At 39.4% G+C, this 25,409-nt stretch overlaps 1 pseudogene; it reads left to right on the forward strand.

Moving 5' to 3' along the window:
* Positions 1–1,142: 1,142 nt before the first annotated feature.
* LOC141620546 (small nucleolar RNA R71) lies at positions 1,143–1,242 on the forward strand (annotated as a pseudogene).
* Positions 1,243–25,409: the final 24,167 nt, after the last annotated feature.

Consider the following 25,409-nt stretch of genomic DNA (forward strand, 5'->3'; position numbering starts at 1 on the left):
TCCGTGAATGGAATTGAGACTTCCAAGTTTTTCACAATCTCCATGAACTTTCCAAGTTGTTCATCGAACTTAGGCTTAGCTTGACGACTTGGAAATGGAAGTCTAATCACGATAGGCTCTTTCTTCTTAGCCTTCTCTTCATTCTTCTTCTTTAAAACTTCTTGAATGGTGGTGGGTTCTTCTTCTTTCTTAGAGTTTTCAACAAATCTTTCCTTGTTACTAGCATTCACAACATCTTCATCAATGGGCCTCTTCGGCCCTTTATACCATGTACCACTCCTCAAATGGATGACACTCACCGACTCATGTCTTGGGGGGATTACCTTGAGGTGGTAACTGCCCCTTTTCTCTTTGAGAGCTAGAAGAAGCTAATTGAGACATTTGTGTCTCCAACATCTTTGTGTGAGCTAGTATGTTGTTGATGGTGATGTCTTTTGCTTGGCTATCCTTTTGCATTTGAGTGAAAAATTCATGTTGATTCTTTTGCATTTGTAGGACCGCCTTTTGAACATCAAAGCCTTGGTCATTGGATTGATTGTATGGAGGTTGATTTTGATAACCTTGACTTTGGTTGTAAAAGGGTCTTTGAGCTTGGTTTCTCATTGGGGGTGGGGTGTATATTGGTTAAGGGTTTTGAACATTTTGACTTTTGTATGAAAGATTGGGGTGGAATTTGGTGTTCTCATTGTAATAGTTGGAATAAGGGGTGCCACTCTTGTATGCTTGGAAAGCATTCACTTTTTCCCCTACATTCACTTTGGTCATGTCCCAAAGTTCCACAACTCTCACATACTCCATTTGGAATTGATGATGATGCCACCACAACATTAACATGTTGCTTGGGTGATTTGGAGGCCTCTTGAAGTTTAGCCATGGCCTTCTCAAACTTCAAATTAATGGTGTCAATGTGAGCACTTAGTTGAGCACCCAATTGAGTAATGGAATCCACCTCATGCTTTCCTCCTCTAGTAGCCTTCCGAGGTCTACTATATTGTGAGTTATGGACCACCATTTCTTCAATTTTGTTCCATGTTTGATTGTCATCAACTTCGGTGAACATACCATTGGATCCCATATTGAGAATGTTTCGGGAGTCTTCATATAGACCATTCCAAAATTGTTGTACAAGGAACCACTCGCTAAGTCCATGGTGTGGACAAGAACGACAAGTGTCCTTGAATCTCTCCCATGCTTCGTACAAAGATTCCTCATCCCTTTGTTTGAACCCGGTGATTTGGGCTTTCAACATGTTAGTCTTTTCCGGAGGATAAAATTTCTTGTAGAAAGTAAGTGCCAATTTCTTCCAAGAATCAATACCAAGAGTAGCCTTGTCTAGGCTTTTCAACCATTGTTTCGCGGTACCAATCAAAGAAAAAGGAAATATGACCCATCAAATTTGGTCTTGAGTAACTCCGGTTTGATAAATCGCATCACAATAGTCACAAAAGTCTCCATATGTGAGCAAGGATCTTCACTAGGCATCCCTCCAAATTTACTTCTCTCAACTAATTGTATGAGTGAGGGATTTGGCAATGAAATTACCGGTTAGATGTTGTGGTGTAGGAGTACCATTTGGTAGGTTCTCCTCGGTTGGTACGGAATGTGATGAGAATTTAGGCATTGTGGGTTGATTTTGTGGTGGGTTTTGTATTGGGTTATCCTCTCCTTCTCTTGTAAAAGGGTTGGTAAACTCAATGTTATTTGGCTGAATGTTCACAATTTCTCCAATACCTCTCAAAGTACCTTTAGCAAGTCTTCTATTGTTGGTCAAAGTTCTTTCAATTTCAAGATCAATGGGTAACAAGTTACCTTGTGATCTCCTAGACATGCAAAATATCAAACAACTCGAAAACAATTAGAACAACCTTGAGGAGATTGACTTCCCCAAGGTAAAAAAACACACAACTAAAAACAATTAACGAAAATCAAATCAAGTTAACACCATTCCCGGCAACGGCGCCATTTTTGGTGTTGGGTTTAAACTCGTCGTCAAAAGCTTGCTAACCAAAACAATATTTATAACTTCACAAACTACTCTTAGTAAAGAGGTAAGTAAAGGTCGGATCCCAAGGCACGGGTATTAATTTAGGATTTTCAATTGCAAATAGTTGTGTCTTAGGGTGTTACAATTTGGGTTGAGATAGGAGATCAACTAAACTAATTAACAATATAAAAGCAAAGTAATAAAAACAAGCAAGGTGATTAAAATGAGATGTGTACTAGGGTGTTATGGGTTCATAGGGGATTCATGGGAGTTGATCATACAAACATGTTCTCTACTAGTCGCAAGCACTTAATGTTGTGATGGGATCGAGTTGGTGTATAAGCTTACAATCCCTAGGAAGGTTTGGGTCCCGGAGCCGAATCGATTAGATTGTAAAACACCTACAAGTTGACTTAATCCTTCCTATCCAACTATATGCATGGTCTAATGAGACTCGAGTTGGTGTATAAGCTTACAAGTCTCATTGAAAAGATATGTGATGGGTAAAAAATGCAAGGATTCATAGGCTCGCATTTCATCAAACATAACATGTGCATAAGTTGAAATCACAACAAGCAAGCAAATTAATTATGAAAACCTATTAGATTAAGCATGAATCAATCCCCATGTTGGTTTCCTCTAATTCCCCATTAACTCTAGTTAAGGAAACTACTCACTCATTATCAAGTTTAACATGCTAATAAGGTTGTCAATCATACTAGCAAGGCAAAACATGATGAATAAATGAATATGATTAACAATAATTAAACAAGGTTAAGAGAAAATTATACCTATGAAGATGATTTCAAATAATAGTCCAAAGAATAATAGAAGTACTTGATGATTGATGGAAGGTTGTCAATCTTCCAAATAAACCCAAATAATTTTCTAATTACCCAAAATAAATGAAGAACAATAGAGAAATTAAGGAAAGATCAAGTATTGAGATTTGTATTAAGAGAATATTAAAAGTTGATTATAAGATTAAGGAATGATTAGAACTTGATTAAGAAAATATTAAGAGAGCTTGCTAATCTAAGTAGTACAATAAGGTATTTATACTAAAGATTAGGTACAAGGATTATGGTTACTAAGGGCTTAAATGACTATTAAGACCCTTAAGAAAAGTTGAGGAAATGCTCCTCTCCAAGGAAATGAGCATTTCCGTTTTGCTAGTCTTGGCACGGGACGAGTGTCTTGAGAAGAGGCACGGGCTCTCTGGACTTTGATCCGAGCGGATTGTCAGGGGAGACGCTCGGATCTTCTTGCTTCAGGACGAGCGTCTTCAGCACGGGACGCTCAAATGGTGGTGAAGGGAGACGCTCGGATCGTCTGTGATCCACTCGGATCCCATGGCAGACAACTTTTCTTCTTTTCTTCCTTCATAATCCGCGAGGATCAATCCGGGGATGCAAGGATCGTTTCGTCATTGCCCAATCTACTTCATTATCTATATAGACCATCTAGTATTGTCTCCTCCTTGATGCTTGGTCATTAGGTGTGATCTATTTAGCTCCATTTTGCCATGAAAATGCAAGGCTATCACTTCTTTCCTACCAAAAGTGACAATCCTCAAAGAGTATGCAAAATGGGAAACTAAAGATAGTAAATGACCCAATTATGCACTAAAAAGCATAGGAACGAGGTAAATTCGGGGACTAAATGTTCTCAAATATGAGTCACATCAGGTGTGTTTATTGCAAAATTTCAGAAATAATGAGTGAAGGAGATGAAGTTGTGAGGTTTATGTGAGGGTTTTGTGAAGAGAAAAGAGAAGGAAAAAGGCCTATAAGGCAAATTAGGCCCAACAACTCTAAATGAGTCAATTTCTACTAGAAATTACATCTCAATCCTACTATAACTTAAGACGGAAAATATTATTATCATTATCTATATTATTACTATCGTTATATGACTACGACGATATTTTATAAAAATAAGTTTTAAATTATAATTATTTAAATAAAAATTATTTAAAAATATTTAAAACATGATGAACAGCGCGGGTGTTTCAATCGTCCTTCCTTTTAAAAAGTTTCATCCTCGAAACTTGAAGCACGGGAGATTACCTCACGAGAACAAATCCGGGTACTTGATACGCCTAGAAGCTTCCAGTTCCCACTTCTCTTCTTCTACATTGCCACACTTCCATAGAACCTTAAGTAAGGGTACAACCTTACTTTTCAATTTCTTATCTTTCTTGTCCAAAATGTGAATAGGCCTTTCTTCAAAAGAAAGACTAGGCTCAAGCTCGAGAACTTCACTTTGCAACACATGAGTTGGGTCGCTAATGTATTTCCTAAGTTAAGAAACATGAAAAACATCATGAACCTTACCCAAATTCGAGGGCAAAGCCAATTTGTAAGCCACAACACCAATTCTTTACCACTTCATAAGGTCCAATATACTTTGGACTCAACTTCTCTTTAACTCCAAACCTCTTTACTCCTTTCATCGGGGACACTTTCAAGAACACCTTATCTCCAACGACAAACTCCAAGGGTCGACGGCGAACATCGGCATAAGACTTTTGTCGATCTTGGGCGGCTTTCATTCTCTCACGGATGAGCTTCCCTTGGTCGATAGTTTCGGTAAGCTTGTCGGGTCCTAAATAGCGAACATCACTTGCTTGATCCCAACAAATTGGACTACGACACTTCCTTCCGTACAATGCTTCATAAGGAGCCATCTTGATAGAAGCATGATAACTATTGTTGTAGGAGAATTCCACCAAAGGTAAGCTCTTCTCCCAACTAGTATGAAAGTCTAGGGCACAAGAACGCAACAAATCTTCAAGAGTTTGAATGGTCCTTTCGGTTTGTCCATCGGTTGCGGCATGAAAAGCGGTAGTCATCAACAACTTACTACCGATAGCAACTTGTAAGGCTTTCCAAAATCTTGAACAAACCCTAGGGTCACGATCCGACACGATCTCCTTAGGTACACCATGATAACGAACGATCTCTTCAACATAAGCACTAACAAGACGATCCAAATTCCATGTCTCTTTAATAGGGATGAACCTAGCACATTTGGTCAACCTATCCACAATTACCCAAATGGCATCCTTTCCACCAACGGTCTTAGGCAATGCCATGACAAAATCCATGGAGATGGATTCCTATTTCCACAATGGAAAATACAAGGGTTGTACTAAACCTCCGGGTCTCTTATGCTCAATCTTCACTTGTTGACAAGTGAGGCATCTTCCAACATAAGCTACGATGTCATTCTTTATGTTGGGCCACCAAAATTGAAGTTTCAAATCATTATACATCTTGTCACCTCCGGGGTGAATCGAGTAAGGAGACAAATAAGCCTCATCAAGCACTCTCTTTCTTAAGTCAACGGCATCGGGGACATACATGCGGCCTTGGTAGCCAAGGTATCCACTAGCATCCACCTGACAATCCCTAGCTTTCTCTTCATGAAGCTTGGCTTGAAAACTCTTAAAAGTAGCATCATCCACAAGGTTATCTAGAATCTCACGGTGAACAACGGGCTTAGAAACCATAGCACCAAGATAATCAAATCCACTCTCCACAAGTTGCAAACTCAACTTACGAAACTCGTGACAAAGGTCATCGGGAAGTATACGAATAACACTCAAGGAATGAGTCGGCTTCCTACTAAGAGCATCAACAACCACGTTTGCCTTTCCTTCATGGTATAACAACTCTACATCATAGTCATTCACCAACTTCAACCATCGTCGTTGTCTCATATTCAACTCCTTTTGGGTGAAGATATACTTCAAACTCTTATGATCGGTGTAGACATGACAATGAACTCCAATGAGATAGTGTCTCCACATCTTCAATGCATGAACAACGGCGGCTAACTCAAGATCATGAGTTGGATATTTCACATCATGAACTCTCAATTGTCGCGAAGCATAGGCAACAACTCTCCTATTTTTCATGAGAACACAACCCAATCCCATCTTAGAAGCATCACAAAATACATCAAAATCAACTCCATCCTCGGGCAAAGTCAACACGGGAGCGGTAGTCAACCTTCTCTTCAACTCTTGGAATGCTTCCTTACAGGACTCGGTCCAAAGGAACTTGGTTTCCTTCTTCAAAAGTTGGGTCATCGGTCTAGAAAGCTTGGAAAAATATTTTACAAAGCGACGATAGTAACCTGCCAAACCCAAACTACGGATTTCACCAACATCGAAAGGACTCTTCCACTCGGTTACGGCTTCAATCTTCGAAGGGTCTACCATAACACCTTCCTTAGATATTATATGACCAAGAAAGGATACCTTGGACAACCAAAATTCACACTTAGAGAATTTGGCAAACCACTTTTAACGACGGAGGATCTCCAAAATGATACGAAGATGATCGACATGCTCTTCTTCGGACTTGGAATAGATGAGAATATCATCAATGAACACTACCACACACTTGTCCAAGAACTCACTAAAAGTTCGGCTCATTTGGTCCATGAAGATAGCGGGAGCATTGGTCAATCCAAAGGGCATCACCTTAAACTCGAAATGTCCATATCTCGTGCTAAAGGCGGTCTTAGGGATATCAGACACACGAACGGGAATTTGATGATAACCGGATCTAAAATCGATCTTGGAAAAAGTAGAAGCACTTTTGAGTTGATCAAACAAATCTTCAATCCTTGGTAGAGGATACTTGTTCATGATGGTAATACGGTTAAGCTCACGGTAGTCGATACAAAGTCTCATGGATCCATCTTTCTTCTTTACAAAGAGAACGGGAGCACCCCAAGGTGGGGCACTAGGTCTAATGAATCCTTTCTCAATCATCTCGTCAAGTTGTTTTCTCAACTACTTCAACTCGGTTGGCGCCATACGATATGGGGCTTTAGCAATCGGACCGTTTCTGGGTACAAGGTCGATAGAGAACTCAACATCACGCTCAGGAGGAATTCCGGGCAATTCTTCAGGAAAGACATCGGCGAACTCACAAAAAACGGGCACTCCTTCGATCTTTGGTAAAGAAGGGGAGGTAGAAGTCACCACACATAGAAATATTTGGTAACCTTTCCTCTCCATACTCACCAACTTCAAAGCGGAAATAAACTTCACACCTACTTGGGAGCGAATTCCCTTATAGGTAACACGGGTGCCTAGCGGGCTCTTGAGGCAAATCTTTTTATCTCTACACTCGAATCTTGCATCGTACTTTGACAACCAATCCATACCCAAAAGTACATCGAATTACCCAAGGGGAAAGCGAAGTAGGTTAGCGGGGAACAAGGTTCCTGAAATAGAAATAAGAACATCGGAAAAAGAAAGGGAACAAGAGAACATTTCTCCGGAAGGTAAGGATATAAGAGTTTCCCCACTAGGAATAGGCTCAAGGGTTAGTTTTTCCTAAAAATTGGAGGATATATAAGATAAATATTCGCCGGTATCGAATAAAATAAGGCAAGGTTGATCAAAAATTGAGAACATACCCGTAATGATATATATCGGGATGAGTGGCGGCTTCGGCTCGGCTAGGCTAATGACAAAGATGGTTCCTCTTGGCCTAGCATTTGGAGTAGGAGCATCCTTCTTTTCGGGGCATTCATTAGCACGATGTCCAGGCTTCTTACAATGGAAATAAATCAAGGGCTTGCCGTAGCATCCAATTCCGGGGTGTAGAGCTTGTCTACAATGGAAGCACTTACGGTCTTTATCAAGCTTATTAGTTGACGTGGGGGCTTGTTCTCTCAGCTCTTGAACTCTTTGCTCTTGTCCTTTTGGCACAAACCTCTTCTTGTTGGCATAGTTTGGTGTAGAAGAAGGCACGAAGGGCCTCTTGCCATGAAAGTTAGAACGGTAAGAAGTGGAGTAGGAACGAGACTTAGCATCATCATCAATAGCCTTCAAAGAATTCTCGGCCTAAAGAGCATCATAGACCTCCACAAAAGTTGTGGAGTCTTTTCTCACCATACTTTCCAACTTAGGATTCAACTTGCTTCGGTAGAAGTAGACATGTTCATCTTCATCTTTCACAAACTTGGAAGCATAATGAGCAAGTTCATTAAACTTGTCGGTATACTCTTGAATTGATAGCTTCTCTTGCTTGAAGTCCATTAATTCCTTCAATCTTTGTTGCTTGAGTTCCTTAGGGTAGAAATGAGTTTCCACAAGAGTCTTGAAACGGTTCCAATCAAAGGTGGGGTCTTAGGTCCGATAATAGTCCACCACCTATCTGTGGACATGGGTGACCCGCGCCGCGCACACCCGCGCGTTGGTCTCGAGGCGGCGATACTTCTCCCACGGAACCTTGGTTTGTCAAAGCACATCATGGGCCGTTACCGATTGGTGACGCATTGAAACCGGTGAAAGGTTGAATAAGCCTGCATTTGTGGAGTCGCCACCAATTTATTGTGGAAAAATTGGAAACCGTTCGAATACCCTCGTGCCATGTCAAGACACAAAGTAGTGACATGAACACTAAGAACTCGTTACCCTTAGCATTCTATGTCTAGAATGACTCTCGAAGATGCCAATGGACACGGATGTCCAAAGATAACTGGAGTACGGGGTGAGGGTACGTATTTGGAAGCTCTTTAATCGAACACCTAATCCCGCCTGCCTTGATAGCGGCCTCTACTAATGATTAGGGAAATTTTTCATAGTTGATATGTCGTCGATGTAATGCATGCAATGCAACAAACAATAGATTAATCATATCATGTGAAATTAGACTATGTCGGTGAACACGTGTTTTTAGCAAACAATTGGGTCGAAGTTGGAAGTTAGATTCATTACATGCGAACGCCAAGTAAATAAATCATACATAATAAATAAAATCACAATAATTACAAGGATTATTTGATCTACGTCAAAAGCACGCTCAAAAACGGGATTTCGAAGAAGAAAATAAAAAGAAAATAAAATTGGAATTAAAATACGAAAATACGTCTGATTAGAAATGATAGTACGATTAATAGTCGATTTAAAACCGTAATTAGAATCTACGTCAAAGCGAGAAAGAGTTCAGGGGCAAAAGCCAACCCAGAACAGGCGCAACATCTACTGCGTCCTCAAGAAGAGGCGCAACACTTCCTGCGTCTATTCTTGAGTTGGATTCTGGTTGTGAAGTCATAATCGCGAAATTGTTATCGTTCATTGGTAATTTAAGATCAATTATTAATATTAGACTTGAATTGAAGTGTTTTAATTGATTACATGCATCGGGAACCGTCATAAAACGAATTAAAGATGAGAATTTACAGCGATTTACATGATTACGATGAACTCGTGTCATAAATACAAAAAACTTTGAACTTGAAAGCGTAATTTAAATTTATAAAGCTGAAATCAGATAAAGAAAACTATGTACAAAAGACGAATTCAAGAGAATCGATATGAGAAAATCAACCCTTTAAAATCCGGGTTTGAATAGACGACGAAAACCCGCAAATATTGAATGATAAGGGATTTATGTCGAATTATACATTATAATTTAAAAGGATTAGTTAAAATCATGTTTATATACTAAAACGAACAAAATAAACGAAAGAATAAGAGAAAAGGGGAAATTGCAGAAAGTCGAGGAAGAAGAAGAAGAAGAAGAAGAGCAGGAGCAGCGGCAGCCTCAGGAAGAGGCGCAGCATGTGCAGTGACTCTTCGAAGAGGCGCAGCTGCTGTTGCGTTTCTTTTCGACGTCAGACCTCCGCTATTTTATAAAAACGGTTTTTGAACGTGCTTTTGATATAGACCTTACATTAGATGATACAAAATAAAAGTACAATAAATAAATGAGATTTACACCTTTAGACTTACATGTTTGACGAAACGAGATTGACAAAAGTTATTGTTTTAGTGATTCCTCGACTCGAATATGCGTGGAAAGTGCCCTTATTAAAGGATTTAAAAGATTGATTAGGTTGATTAAGGTGGAGTTGGTCAAATTGGTCGGTCTATGCAACGTGACTGGGACTCACAATGATCTGAGCTTACGTGGTCGATTGATCAAGCACGTAGGCGTCGAAAGCAATATCGTGGTCTAGAATGCAAAGAGAGAGAAAGAAGGGGCGGAACACTCGCGTGCCAAATATGGAGACCGAAGGTCTCTATTTATAGTAAACCTATGGAGGAGTTTAGGAATGACACGGATACGGAAAAAAATCACGGAAATATTCTGGAAAGCGTGGAAAGAGGGCTGGGGAAGAGGCTCAGCAGCCACTGCGACCTTTGAAAGAGGCGCAACACCTGCTGTGTCACTTCCCCAAAGGTTTCCTCCTCAGCAAGAAAGATTTCCGCGTTTTTTTATGGAATTTCGGTAGATATGCACTTCCTTATTCCGTGAAACACAATATGCGGAAGATATTTCCTTAAGATATATAATTTAACTAGGAATAAATATCCAGAGAATTCTAGAACACTCCGGAATATTCCGACTCGTCATTTAAACGGTTTTTAGAAAATGAAGCGGTTTTTGACCCGGACTCCAAATGAATTCTAATTACTGTCAAAACGACTGTATCGGCGCGTAGATGACGACCATGAGGTTGACTCGAGTGTTTGAGCTATCAGTTGTCGATAAAATTACGAACTGTCATAAATCGCTCCGCATATCAAACATGTGTAGATACCTCATTTCTGCACCTCCCGCCAAACACCCAGTGACGATTGGGCCGCATCTTTGATACGCGGAGCGATTTTATGATAGTTCATAAGTTCATCGACAAGTGATAGCTCAAACACTTGAGTCAACGTCATGGTCGTCATCTATGCACCGATACAGTCGTTTTGACGGTAATTAGAGTTCATTTGGAGTCCGGGTAAAAAATCGCTTCATTTTCTAAGAAACCGTTTAAATGCCGAGTCGGGATGTTCCAGAATGTTCTAGAATTCTTTGGATATTTATTCCTAATTTTATTTTAATATCTTTAAGGAATTATCTTCCGTATATTGTGTTTTACAGAATAAGGAAGTGTCTAACTACCGAAATTCCATAATAAAACGCGGAAATCTTGCTTGCAAAGGAGGAAACCTCTGGGGAGATGACGCATCAGGTGCTGCGCCTCTTCCAAGAGTCGCAGTGGCTGCTGCGCCTCTTCCCCAACCCTCTTTCCATGCTTTCCAGAATCTTTCCGTGATTTGTTTCCGTATCCGTGCCATACCTAAACTCCTTCGCGTGTTTAGTATAAATAGAGACCTTCGGCCTCCATATTTGGTACGCGAGTGTCTGCCCTTCTCTTCTCTCTTTGCATTCTAGACCACGCTCTTCGCTTTTGACGCCTACGTGCTTGATCAATCGAATACGTAAGCTCTAATCATTTTGAGTCCCAGTCACGTTGCATAGACCGACCAATTTGACCAACTCCACTTAATCAATCTAATCAATCTTTTAAATCCTTTAACAACGACACTTTCATATTCGCATATTCGAGTCGAGCAATCACTAAACGATAACTTAGTCAATCTCGTTTCGTCAAACATGTAAGTCTGAGGGTGTAAAAACCTATTTTATTTATTTTACTTTTATTTTGTATCATTAATGTAAGGTTTATATCATAAGCACGTTCAAAACCGTCTTTAAAAACCATCTTTTAAAACCGTGTTTACAAATCAGGGGAGGTCTGACGTTGAGAAGAAATGCAGCAGCAGCTGCGCCTCTTCGAAGAGTCGCAGTGCATGCTGCGCCTCTTCCTGAGGTTGCCGCTGCTCCTGCTTTTCTTCTTCTTCCTTGACCTTCTGTAATCTTCCTTTTTCTCTTTTTCTTTCGTTTTCTTTCATTCGTTTCAGTATATAATCGTGTCTTATTAATTCTCTTTCAAATTATAATACATAATTCGACATAAATCCCTTATAATTCAATATTTGCGGGTTTTTCGTCATTTATTAAAACCCAGATTTAAGAGGCTCGGTTCATTCATATCAAGTCTCTTGAATTCGTCTTTGATACATGTTTTAATTCTGTTTTTATCATTAATTCGTAATCTTTTGTTTCCGCCTCTAACTTCAAGTTTATATATAAACCCGTTTCCGACGTCATATAACTATGTAAACCGCTGTAGATTCTCACCTTTAATTCGTTTTATGACAATATTAGTATGCATGCAATCTGCTAAATTACTTCTACTTGATTCAAATACCAATAACCGATCTTAAATTCACCAACGAACATTAACAATCCACGGTTCTGACTTTACAGACAGAGCCCAACTGGAGAACAGACGCGGGAAGATCTGCGCCTCTTCTAGAGGACGCAGCAGATGCTGCGCCTGTTCTAGGTTGGCTTCTGTCCCTGAACTCATTCTCGCCTTGACGTAGCTTCCCCATAGAATCTGTATCACGAACCTGTCATTCATGTAAACATGAACGCCACAGTCAGCTCCGTCTCACTAACATATTATCCACTAGCAAATCCAATATCAAGACAATCCACCAAGCGAGATCAACCACCAAATGGAATGTCACATTCTACCACCCTTAAAATGAACTTCGTCCTCGAAGTTTACTAATACTCATAAACATCATCTCCCAAACTATCAATACTATCGAAGTTTACTCATACCCATGAACATTATACTACTACAAGAACTGCCATGACCTTTAATAATATCAACCACAATACAAATCCATCCTTTATTCTCCACCAGGACTCTAACTTCCAAATATCCTGCAACATGTACAACCATCAAACTCTCTTTGTCGCATCCTACTCCTCTTAAGATAAATGTTACGTTCTCGTAACCCACTAATACTAGATCCTTAGCTATATATTCTCATAATCCTCATCACCACCGCATGTCAACGATAGCCAACTATAACCTCAACACCTACAACCATTCCTATATCCAGGGCTCACATTCTCCAACAGTTCTCATACCTCAAATTATTCTACACTCCATCTAACCAATACCATAAAATCCTCAGCAAAACCACCACACCAACTCTTCAACATTACCACAAAACGACATAATTCTATATATATGCGCTCATCTCCATGATCATAACTCACGATCCACAATTGTTACACACACTCACATTAGCTTCTCAAGTTCATTTCTTTTATTACCACAAAACTCATCCATAACTTAACATGATACTAATTCCCAACATCCTATACTCATTGTCCCAATAAATATTATGAACCACTTGCCGCTTCCAGCTCAGCGCACACGTTCCACAAATCTCTTGCCACAACTATGTCAACCAATGCCTCATCTAAACCAAGATCAAAAGTACCCTAGCAACCTCTCACAACTGTGTCCCATTAACAAAATATTACTATACCATGACAACAACGGAAATATATCCAACTCTCTTTCATATCATACTCTATCCTCACTCCCAAGCCGAAACTGGTAAGAAATATCAATAAATAAAGCAACAGTCTATATGTCCAAACCGAAACTCACAGGAAACAACAAAAAAACAAAACAACAATCTATATAACCGGTATACACTTTCGAAAACTCGTCTCATAAGTATCCCGTCTACTCCACCACAATCGATGACGTCGTCGCAACACCGCCACCAACAACTGCACCGCAACGCGAAAGTACCCGCATCACAAAACGAAGTGTCATGCCCAGATCGCCACCCGAGAAACAACAACACATCGATTGTCATGGCAACTTATATAGTCCCATAAACACTAACTCAGTATAACTTCCTTGACAAGAAAACTTCCTTAAAACCGCCTTACTAGATCACAAAACAACATATACACGAAATAAACAGATCATAACCTTATGAATCTTATCCAGACTATTACTCATGAGGTAGGAACCTCACGCTATCACTTACATATATCATGAATACACATACAAGTATAACTAGCCATTCCAGATCACCTAAATTTTTCACTTTTTGAATATCATCCTATTAGGTTACCGTACCCAACATATATTACGGGACACTCAGATAACAACATTGTAACTATCGCATTATACCACTACTCGTGAGGTCAGAACCTCACACAAACACTTACACACATCATAGACCGATCATCGAATCTAACTATCCAATTCTGATCAAGTAAGTTACCACCTGATAAAGGTTACCTCTCGTCCGAGCTTAACTCGTATGCCCCTCATATCACATTCTCCCATTCGCATAACTATCACCTCCTGACAAAAGTAACCATACCATTAATACTCAACTACTAGCAACCGCCTCCTGTAACCATATCTTATACTCCCTCACAACCATACATATCAATCCGGCCTCTACAAAATCAATCTCTTTAGAATGACTATCTTCTCTATTTAACGTCATTCTTAACTACTAGTGATAACATCACAACACCACCATCTTTCATATACAATCTTCTTACACTCACCTCTAAACATAAAAACTCATTTCTATTTCGGTTAACATCCCAATTAACAAACAGGAAATTTGTCAACAAAATTTACCTCAGCATTCATCCTAATTCTGTCTTTAATTGTATCGTCACCCAATTCACCACCAAAATCTCATATAGTGCAAATACTTAACCAACTTTTACTTTCCTTAATTCCTAGAAACTCATGGCTAACATGTTGTCCTGAAATTCCTATATAACCATTAACTCACACCCTCTTATGATGTTATCGTACATCTCCATGATTCTTTACTTTCACGCTCCTTAACTCCGGTCAACGTTCTCTCAGCTTACTTCCATCCTTTTTCCCCCTTTTCACTCAATAATACCAATCAATAATTCATCTCCTTCCTCCTTCTACCTAACTCTTTAGTAATCCGGTTACCTTCTCGTTGCTCCACAACTCAAATTCCGTTAATTCATATTAATATCTTCTCATTCTTTCATATCATCGATCCTCTCTCATCATGCTACTCACTTATCCTCGTCACCATTAAGTCTACACAACCAACGGTTACTCTTGAATTAGTTGTATCTTCCTTTCGTATCCCTAGAAAACCAAAAATTCATCTCATACCGTTAATTGCCAAAACAATTACACACTAGGCTCAGCTCTTAATAATCCAAATCCCCAAACTCCGTCACTATCTATAAATTCACGTCGCGGCATAAATCAATCTAAGTTCACTATACACCATTCTTCTCCATCCCTTTACAACGACCTTCCATTATATATATTCTTAACCAACCCAGTTATAACTATTTCCCTCCATAAATCCTTAAACATCCCAAGTTACCACCATTCGCATCCCTCATTTCAATCTTTTCATTCTCACGTTCCTTAGTCTTACATCACCCCTTGCCCATATCACATACCTTTACATTACTCTAACTCGCAATCATATCACTCACCACATCTCACAAAACATGCACCTTGCTTCAATAAACTCACCAATCTTCCTTTTCCTTTTCCTTTTCCACTATCCCTCACAACCACATATAACTCATGTCATCCCCACCAAACTCATCCCCACCATAAGGTGCCACTCCTTACATCATAATATTGGGCAACTTACGCATCAGGACCAACAAATATGTAAAACAATGCATAAAGAAACAAAATAACATCTTTGAAATAATTATGACATGCAGGGATGTAAAAAAGATAAGCATAAGACCAATACAAGGGCCACTAGATCGAGTACAGCCTACTCGATCGAGTAGGTGAAGATCAGAAGAACGTACAATAAATTACCAGGTCTACTCGATCGAGTATCAAGAGGTGCACTCGATCGAGTAAGCGAGTACCCTACGCAGTTCTCAGCACTGTCCAGTTTTCGTAAAACGGTCATATATCACTCATTTCTTGGTCATTTTGGACGTGTGACCAATCGTTGTAATCGTAAAAGAACAAGTTATCACCTCCAAGTGGAATCACAGGAATATCATATATGCATCTCAAGTTATAACAGTATAAAGACAACTTCTCTATAATCGGACAACATAACAACTTGATTTTTCCTTCCAAACAACTTAAACATCAACAAAGTAAACAAAAACGACTCGATACTTGTAAAACCTGTATCCCTAACCACATGTTACTATCTAAAAAAGTCAAACAATAGCACCATCATGCTCATACAATATTCAACTTATCAATCATGTAACACCCACACGTTTTTATAACTTTACGTAAACAAAATCATAGATATATAACATCACATCCCCTAATCACATGTTAATAATATAACCACAACATATATTCACTTCGTCACATGCACATGCTCCAACATATATTCCATATCCTCATGCAATTACTACTTTCATCTTTTCCAACCAATTCATCGATCATATTCATCCAACATATTCAAATGAACAATAGTAAACACATAGAGATCCCCATGAAACCCCATAGTGACCGGTTTAAAGTTGTATGGCGAGTTCGCGACTTTAGGACGTCTCCCAAGCCTTTGCATTAGCTCCTAGAAAGTTCTACCCGGGTTCATTTTAGTTTGACTCTCTAAATTCATTAGATTCATTAGTTACAAGTTCCAAAATCGTCGCTCTGATACCACTTTATACACCCCCATACACCAAGGTAAGTTACCAAGACCACCCAATGCATGAAAGTGATACCATCTCGGTTACCCGCGGCAATGAATATCAAATAGACCGTAAAAGAACGTACTTTAATAGATAAGTTTAAAGTGATTAGATAAAAAAATCCAAAACTGTGAAACGTGATACAACTGTTACAAATCCAAAACAAACTAAAGTAAACAAAATGTTTGACAACACATCGGAAGAGTTCTAAATGACTCGTGATGACTCAAGCCCAGCTATCCCTCACACATCCATATCATACCTGCTCAATAACTGCTAACCATCCCCGAATGGATCACCACAGTTTTTAAAACAATTAAACAGGGTCAGTTACTGATTACACAATATAAGATAATGCAACAACAACAATACATACAATCATCCAACACCGTCACATCACCAATCACCTGACTAGCCTGAAGCTCTAGTCCTGCCAGATTACAGCCACAAACAGTAATCCACACCGCCAGTGGGGGACCGCAACCGTTCCTACCTAAGCCCCGCTCATCTTTACCGAGCGCAAACCCATGTTCCTTAATGTGCACATCCCCTCTTGTGGCGGGTTCCACAAGGGGCAAATCAAGGGCGTGAAGCCACTCCCGCAAGTGACTCCACTCAGCCGAAGGCGCATCTTGCGAACCATAGACAAACAACCACAATCAATTACAATATCAACAATACCAATTCAATTACGATATAGACAAATGCCATACCAACAACCAACAACACACAAACCCTACATGGAAAGCAATCACCACAAATCGACACAACAACAAATCAAAAGTGCTTCTATACGAAATCACCTCCTATCATCATATAATCATACATTCACAATCCATAACCACAATACTCCCAAAAACCCCCAAATTACCCAATTAAGGTTTAACCAAAACTAACGAATAAATATAAAAATTGTACTAGGATCTTACCCACAATACGACGATCTCAACGGTATAAAGAACTCTGAAATACAACGACTCTAGCCCTTGGATTTGATCGCAATGAGAGGAAGAGAATTAAAGTTACTTTGTTTTCTTTGTAAAAAAATTTAGATTTTAGGTAAAAGCTGAAAATAACTGACGTATGAAGTTTATATAACATTTCACGCATTGCTATCAAAACCCGGCAAAACCCGTATAAAACCAAACTTACTCGATCGAGTAACTAAGGTACTCGATCGAGTACCGCCTACTCGATCGAGTACCCATCAGACAGAACACACACTAGAACGCAAAACTGACTTACTCGATAGAGTACCCAGTAGCTCATAAATTCGTAGTATTACACGCCATTAGGAGTGGCGTGTCTTCCTCAATAAACACGCCATTGGAGGTGGCGTGTTTCTTCACTGCATTTTTTCAACAAGGTGTGAGCTCTAGCAAAGTGGTTAAACACAGAGACGCCAATACGTATGGTGTGTTTATGGGAAGAGACACGCCAATATGTAACACCCGCAAATTTTCCATTTTGACATTTAAAATTTATTAAACCGTTTGATTACTTTATTTTATATTTTTGAGTTATTCAATTTAATTAATTTTATGTCAAACACGATTTTCATAAAAGTAATGAATAAAAGCTCATTTATATAAAAAAAAATACGTATTATTAAATTATATTTTTGAGGCATAATTTATATAAGAATAGATATATACATATTTTTGATCAGACAGCAATAATAGTGACAATAATAATAACAGTTCCCGTCTCAAGTTCCATCTCGCTATAGACCGTCACATTTCCACTTGTGATACTAATATTTTCTCGACCTATCATATATCGACAACACACTCACCTACCCTCTTACACCCTACCTCGAAATATCTACTTTATATATTATTATATATTTTATATAATTGTTTTATTATTATTATTATTATTATATATGTTATTATTATTAATATTAATACCTTGTTGTTGTTGATTCACGTGTTACCCCACCCCCTGCATTTATCCCTTCTTCTTTCTTTTTCGAAAACACGGCAACAACAACAAAACACAGACCGTACACCTCCATTTTTATTCAACCTTCAAACCCGGATCCCTCCCTTATTTCTCAACCAAACTCCATTATTTTTGTACCATTAGCTTCCTCGTTCCTCCCTCATTCTTTTAAGGTAAGAAAGTTATGATTTTGTTGAGGTTTCGTAAATGGCATCTTATGACAAACTCGGTTTTATGACTCAAACAACTCGTTTTTCTTCCTTTTTAGTTGAAGACTGAAGATAGGCTCGTGTTTTGGATGTTTTCGCTATGAAATTCGAGAGTTAAAGGTAACGGTGATAGGTTACTCGACAATGAGTCGATATTTTCGCCCTTCTTACTCGACCTTTCCTTATTCATTGCAAAGTTTGAGTCTTTTCTGTGTTTCTCATGGATGAAATCAAGTTTTAATGCTTGTGGTCAATTTTCATGGTTGTTGTGGGTCGAAATGGTGGAATGTTTTGAACTCTGTCTGTTTAAGAACTATGTCTGCGTGAGCTCTATGTACTCGAGCTCTGTTTAGGACTGCTTGAGTTGTTTTGTGCAGGTGGTCCGTATAACACTATTTTGAGAATGTTTTGCGGGTCTGTTCTGGTATGTTTTGGGACGGGTGTGGATGGTGGTTGTAGGTAGTCAAGTAGTGGCTGTGTCAAGGCTACACATGGCCTGGTTGGGTCGGTTTTGATGCCCTTTTTCAGGTGGTCTCGATGGTTTGTGGGACACGGTTTTGGTACTAGTTATGGTGTAGTTTTGTGCTGATTTTGGGTCGGATAGACGCAGTTATCGGGCTGTTTCAAACGGTTTACGCCAGGAATTATAACGAGTGAATGTATGAAATCCAGGAAAGGTATGAAATTGTTAGATGGATTAGTGGGTGACATACGATTTAAGGTGAATCAATGGAATATGCACTTGTTCCATGGGATGGATATAGATTGTTGAATTTCTTGTTGTTTATTTTGTCAGTTTATGTGGTTCAAGTTCGTAAATTGGAGGGATATGGACGAGTTAAGGTAAGGATTTGGGGTAGATGCATTAGTTTTGTAACATTCTGTCTTGATGGTTGATCTTATTTTGTGGATTTTCTTGGTATTGAGTTGCTAATGAGTGTTATGGAAGTGAGACAAGGCTGGCAACATTATATTGTGGTTATTCGATAGTATTATGGAGTTAGTATTAGGAGGCTATGTTGTAGTTGAGATGTTATCGTGAGCCGTGCTGTAGAAGTAAGCGTGGCTGGTGGACTTAGTATTAGGTGTCCAGGTTTTATAGGTTGGGTTGGAACTTCGGGGACGAATTTGTTTTTAAGGGGGGAAGACTGTAATACTACGGATTTTATTAAGCTAAGTACTCGACCGAGAAGAGTCTACTCAGCCGAGTAGTGCTAAATGTGAGTTCTGTTTAGCTTCTGCCGAGGAATACTCGGCCGAGTATGATGAATACTCGACCGAGTAGAGGATACTCGGCCGAGTATACTCTATACTCGACCGAGTATCCGGTCTGGCGAGTAATATTTCAGCGGTTTGATTCGAAAGTAATTAGAACGATATATATTTCGTTAAGCAGTTTCCTAAACATAATTTACAAAACCTAATCATCGTACGACGCTCTAATCACTCCGAATCTCTTCTCTGTGTGTGTGTGGATAATCGTAGCAATCGCATTCGATCCTTTATTCCTCCGTCGATAAGTCTTTATCCCCATGTTTGTTGATGATTATTCTAGGGATTGTCTTTGATTATGAATTTGGGGGAAATGGGGTTTTGCATATAGTGTTTGCGTTATGTGATTGTTGATTATCATTGTTGTAGGTGACGATGTAGTATTTATTATGCATATTGTATGATTGATTGCAGCATAGCGGATTGCGAAAAGGTAGGGTTTCCCTACTCAGTTACTTTTAATTGATTTAAGATTGTGTTTGTTTTGTAATTTTTGTTATCTGCTGATCATCGGAGTATGGGTGTTGTGGTGATGGTGGTGATGTGGTTGTGTTGTGACGGTTGTGGTGTTGTGACAGCTGTGTTGTTGTGGTGTATGTGATTGTGGTGGAGTCACTTGCGGGAGTGGCTTCACACCCTAGTTCGCCCTCCGTGGGACCCGTCACGGGAGGAGATGTGCACATTAAGGGACATGGATTGTTAGTCGCTCGTTGATGAGCTGGACTTGGTGGGGATGGGCTGCGGTCACCCACTATTGAAGTGGATTACCTGTTGCGATAGGTAATCTGGCAGGGCTACACACTTCGGTGTGTAGTCGGTTACTGTGGAGGATGATCAGCCGGTTAAATTATTTGTTTGTCTTATCTTGATTGAACGGTACTGACCCCGTGTTGTTGTTTTGTAAAACCTGCGGTGATCCATTCGGAGATGGTGCGCGGATTATGACAGGTAATACAGATGTTTAGCTATGGGACAGTCATGGGGAGTCATCACTCGAGTCTAGCTTCCGCCGTCAGGAGACTTAGCTTGCATTCTTTGTAGTTGTTAGACCTTTCACTGTTATACTTTGGTTTGGTTTTGGAAACATGTAATCTCTAACTCTTTATACTTTAATAAAGGTTGTTTGGATATGGTAACTTTGATATGCTAACCTCGGGAAACCGAGATGGTAAAAGTCTTTCACGCTGGGGGTAGTCCTTGGTAAGGTACCTTGGTATAAGGGGGTGTTACAAAGTGGTATCAGAGCCGAAGATTCTGGCACCTAAAACTAATCAATCCAATGAACTTAGGGAGTCTAAATAAAATGAACCCGGGGAGAGTTGTTTGGAGCTACCACAAAGACTTCGGAGACGTCCCGATGTCGCACTAAGGCTCTTACGATCTCTAAACGGTCACATGGGGGAGTCTTGGAAACTGTTGTATGTCGAGTCATGTATGTGTAGTACTTGTAACTTGATTTTTGTGATATGGATGGATGAAATGATTGGATGAAATGGTGAAAGTGATGGAATATGGTAATATATGAGAGGTGGATTGTGAATTCGTATATGGTGGATCTTGAGCATGAAGAATGTGATCATTTTACCTGTTTGATAGAATCTTGAGCATGAAGTATGGTAGTAGTATTTGTACATATGAACATGATGATGTTAATGTTTGGTTGTTGGTAGTAGCATGTGATTAAGGTCATGCATCTATATATAAATGTCATGTTTAATTTTCATGTGGGTATGATAAAAGTTCAGTTATGTACTGGTTTCTTGAAGTATTCAGTTGTTGTTGTTGCCTTATGCATGTTCAAATTGTTTTGGTTTAGAAAATTTGATTTGTATGAAGATCGATTACGGAAGGGTTGTCTTAAAACTGTCATAAGTCTAGTTCCAGGAATGGTATTGCTGTGATTCCAAGTTTAGGAGATAGCTTGTCTTCTTACAATTCTAACGATAGGTCACACGCCCAGAATGACCAAGTAACGAGTGAGATATGACTGTTTTACTGAAACTCGGACGATCTTTGAGAATCGTGTTGGTACTCGACCGAGTAAAGTAATACTCGACCGAGTAAGGGCTACTCGGCCGAGTATTCCCAATACTAGACCGAGTAATCCACTTTGTGATAATTGCGTTAAACTTCGGAGTCGAAACTCGTCCGAGTAATATAGTTACTCGACCGAGTACCCTGTACTCGGCCTAGTATGCCACGTACTCGACCGAGTACCTCAGTGGGCGACCATTTTGAGTCGGTAGCTATATTTTCACCTTAACTTTGAGTCGGTGGCTATGTTCTTACATTTGTTTGGAGTCGTGGGGTATGTGAACACGTATATTTTGAGTCTTAATGTATTCTTTTATATATGCGACAGTGTTGATACGTAAGTTACCAAATGCTATGATAGGGAGAATGCCGGCTTATGCGGGATAGGTGTTGGATATAAAGGACATGAGTTATATGTGGTTGTGAGGGATAGTGGAACAAGAAAAGAGTAGATTGATGGGCTAATTGAGGTAAAGAGCATGTTTTGTGTAATATGATGAGTAACATAATCGTGTGTTGAGTAATATAAAAGTAATTGTATATGGGCAAGGGTGATGTAAGTGTAAAGAAACGTGAGAATGAAAGATTGAAATGAGGGATACGAATAGTGGCATATTGGGGTGTGTAAGGATTGATGGAGGGAGACGGTTAGGATTGAGTTGCTTAAGGATATATGTGATAAAAGGTCGCTATAGAGAGATGGAAACGAATGGTGTATAGTGGGATCGAGTTATGCCGCGATGAGTAGATAGTGGTTGATTTGGGAATTTGGAATATCAAGAGGTGAGCCTAGTGTGTAATTCTTTGGGCAATTAACGCTATGAGATGAATTTTTGGTTTCCTAGAGATACGGCAGGGAGATACGGCTTATTGAAGAGTATCCGTTAGTGTGTAGACTTGATGGTGACAAGGGTGAGAGAGAAGCAAGATGAGAGGGGATAAATGATAAGAAAGAATGATAAGATATTGATATGAATTAATGGAATTTGAGTTGTGGAGTAAGAAGAAGGTAATCGGATGATTAAGGAGTTAGGTAGAAGAAGGAAGAAGATAAATTATTAAGTGGTATTACTGGATGGAGGTAAATTGGGAGAACGTTGATCAAAGTTATGGGACATGGAAATAAGGAATCAAGGAAAGGCAAGATAGCATTATGAGAGGATGTGAGGTAATAGTTATATAGGAATTCAGGACGACATGTTAGTTGTCGGTCTTGAGGTATTAAGGGAGTAAGAAGCTGGTAGAGTGTTCATGCGATATGAGATTTTGGTGGGAGGTTAGGTTACGACACGATAAAGGATAGAATTGAAAATAATGTTGAGGTAAATTTTGTTGATGGATTTGATGTTCGTTATTTGGGATGATAACCAAAGAGATGAAATGGATTATGATATTAAGAAGTGATAGTAAGAGAGTAGTCACATGAAGGATGTTGGTGTCATAGTATTGTCACTAGTGGTTGAGGATGATGTTACTTTAGGGAAGTTAGTTGTTTTAATGAGGTTGATTTTGTGGAGGTGATTAGTATGTCTGGTTGTGAGGGAGTATAAGATGTGGATATATGAGGTGTTCGCTGGAAGTTGAGTACTGATGTTATGGCTACATTTGCCGGAGGGGTGATAATTGTGTGTATGGGAGGATATGTTATGAAAGGCATCTGAGTTAAGTCCGGATGAGAGGTATTCATTATCAAGTGTTAACTTACGTGATCAGGATTGGCTAGTTAGATTCGATTATGGGTCCATGAGGTGTGTAAAACTTTGTGTGAGGTCCTAGCCTCACGAGTAATGGTGTGGCATGATAGATACGAGTCGTTATATGTGTGTCCTGCGTCATATGTTATACTTATATGTGTATGTATGATATCTGTAAATAATAGTGTGAGGTTCCGGCCTCAAGAGTCATGGTATGTATAATATTCATAAGGTTGGTATTGGTGATCCCGTCTAATATGTTGCGTCGTGATCTGGTAGAGCAGTTTTAAGAAAGTCTTGTGGTCAAGGAAGTTGTGCTCAGTCAGTGTTATGGGATTGTAAAAGTTGTGATGGCTATCAATATGGTTGTTGTGCCTCAAGTGGTGATCTGAGCACGGTAATTTGTGTGGTGATAAGAGTATTTTCGTGGTGTCATAGATTGTTGTTGGTTACTGCTATTTCATGTCAGTGTCGGTCGGGGCATATAAACCGTTGTTTTGTTTCTCGATCTTTCTTACCAGTGTCGGTATGGGTATGGTTATGTTGTTGTCATGGTATAATAATAAGCTGTTAATGGGACACAGTTGTGAGGGGTTGTGGAGTACTTTTGATCTTGTTTTAGATGAGACGTTGGTGGACATAGTTGTGGCAAGAGATTGTGGAGCATGTGTGGTATTGATCTGGAACTACATGTGGTTTATCACCTTTTTCTTGGGACAGTGAGTACGGAGTTTTAAAACTTAGTATCATGTCAAGTTAAGGGTGAGTTTTGTGGTAATAGAAGAGATGAACTTGAGAAGTTAATGTGAGTATGTGTAACACTTGAGGATTGTGAGATAAGATTGTGGAGATGAGTGTATATGTATATAGAAGTATGTCGTTTTGTGGTAATGTAGAAGAGATGGAGTAGTGGTTATACTGAGGATTTTATGATATATGTTATGGGGGTACAGAATAATTGGGGGCACGAGAACTGTTAGAGAAAGAGAGTCCTGGATATAGGAATGGTTGGAGGTGTTGAGGTTATAGTGGGTTATCGTTGACATGCATTGATAATGAGGTTTATGGGAGGTATGGCAATGGACCTAGTATTAGTGAGTTACGAGGACGTAACTTTTATCTTAAGAGGAGTAGGATGCGACAAAGGGAGTTTGATGATTGTACATGTTATGGTACAATTAGAAGTTTGAGTGTTGGTGTAGAGTAAGGATGGATTTGTGTTGGGGTTGATTTTATTAAAGGTAATGGCAGTGCTCGTAGTAGTATGATGTTTAAGAGTGTGAGTAACGGATTGTGTGAGGATGTTTATGTGTGTGAGTAAACTTCGAGGACGAAGTTCATTTTAAGGGTGGTAGAATGTAACATTTTGTCTAGATGGTTGATCTTATTTTGTGGATTTTCTTGGTATTGAGTTGCTAGTGAGTGTTATGGAAGTGAGACAAGGTTGGCAACATTATATTGTGGTTATTCGATAATATTATGGAGTCAGTATTAGGAGGCTATGTTGTAGTTGAGATGTTATCGTGAGCCGTGTTATGGAAGTAAGCGTGGCTGGTGGACTTAGTGTTAGGTGTCCAGGTTTTATAGGTTGGGTTGGAACTTCTGGGACGAAGTTCTTTTTAAGGGGGGAAGACTGTAATACTACGGATTTTATTAAGCTAAGTACTCGACCGAGTAGAGTCTACTCGGCCGAGTAGTGCTAAGTGTATGTTCTGTTTAGCTTCTGCCGAGGAATACTCGGCCGAGTATGATGGATACTCGACCGAGTAGAGGATACTCGGCCGAGTATACTCTATACTCGACCGAGTATCCGGTCTGGCGAGTAATATTTCAGCGGTTTGATTCGGAAGTAATTAGAACGATATATATT

This window comes from Silene latifolia, chromosome 1 (assembly GCF_048544455.1).
Source record: "Silene latifolia isolate original U9 population chromosome 1, ASM4854445v1, whole genome shotgun sequence".
Lineage (NCBI taxonomy): Eukaryota > Viridiplantae > Streptophyta > Magnoliopsida > Caryophyllales > Caryophyllaceae > Silene > Silene latifolia.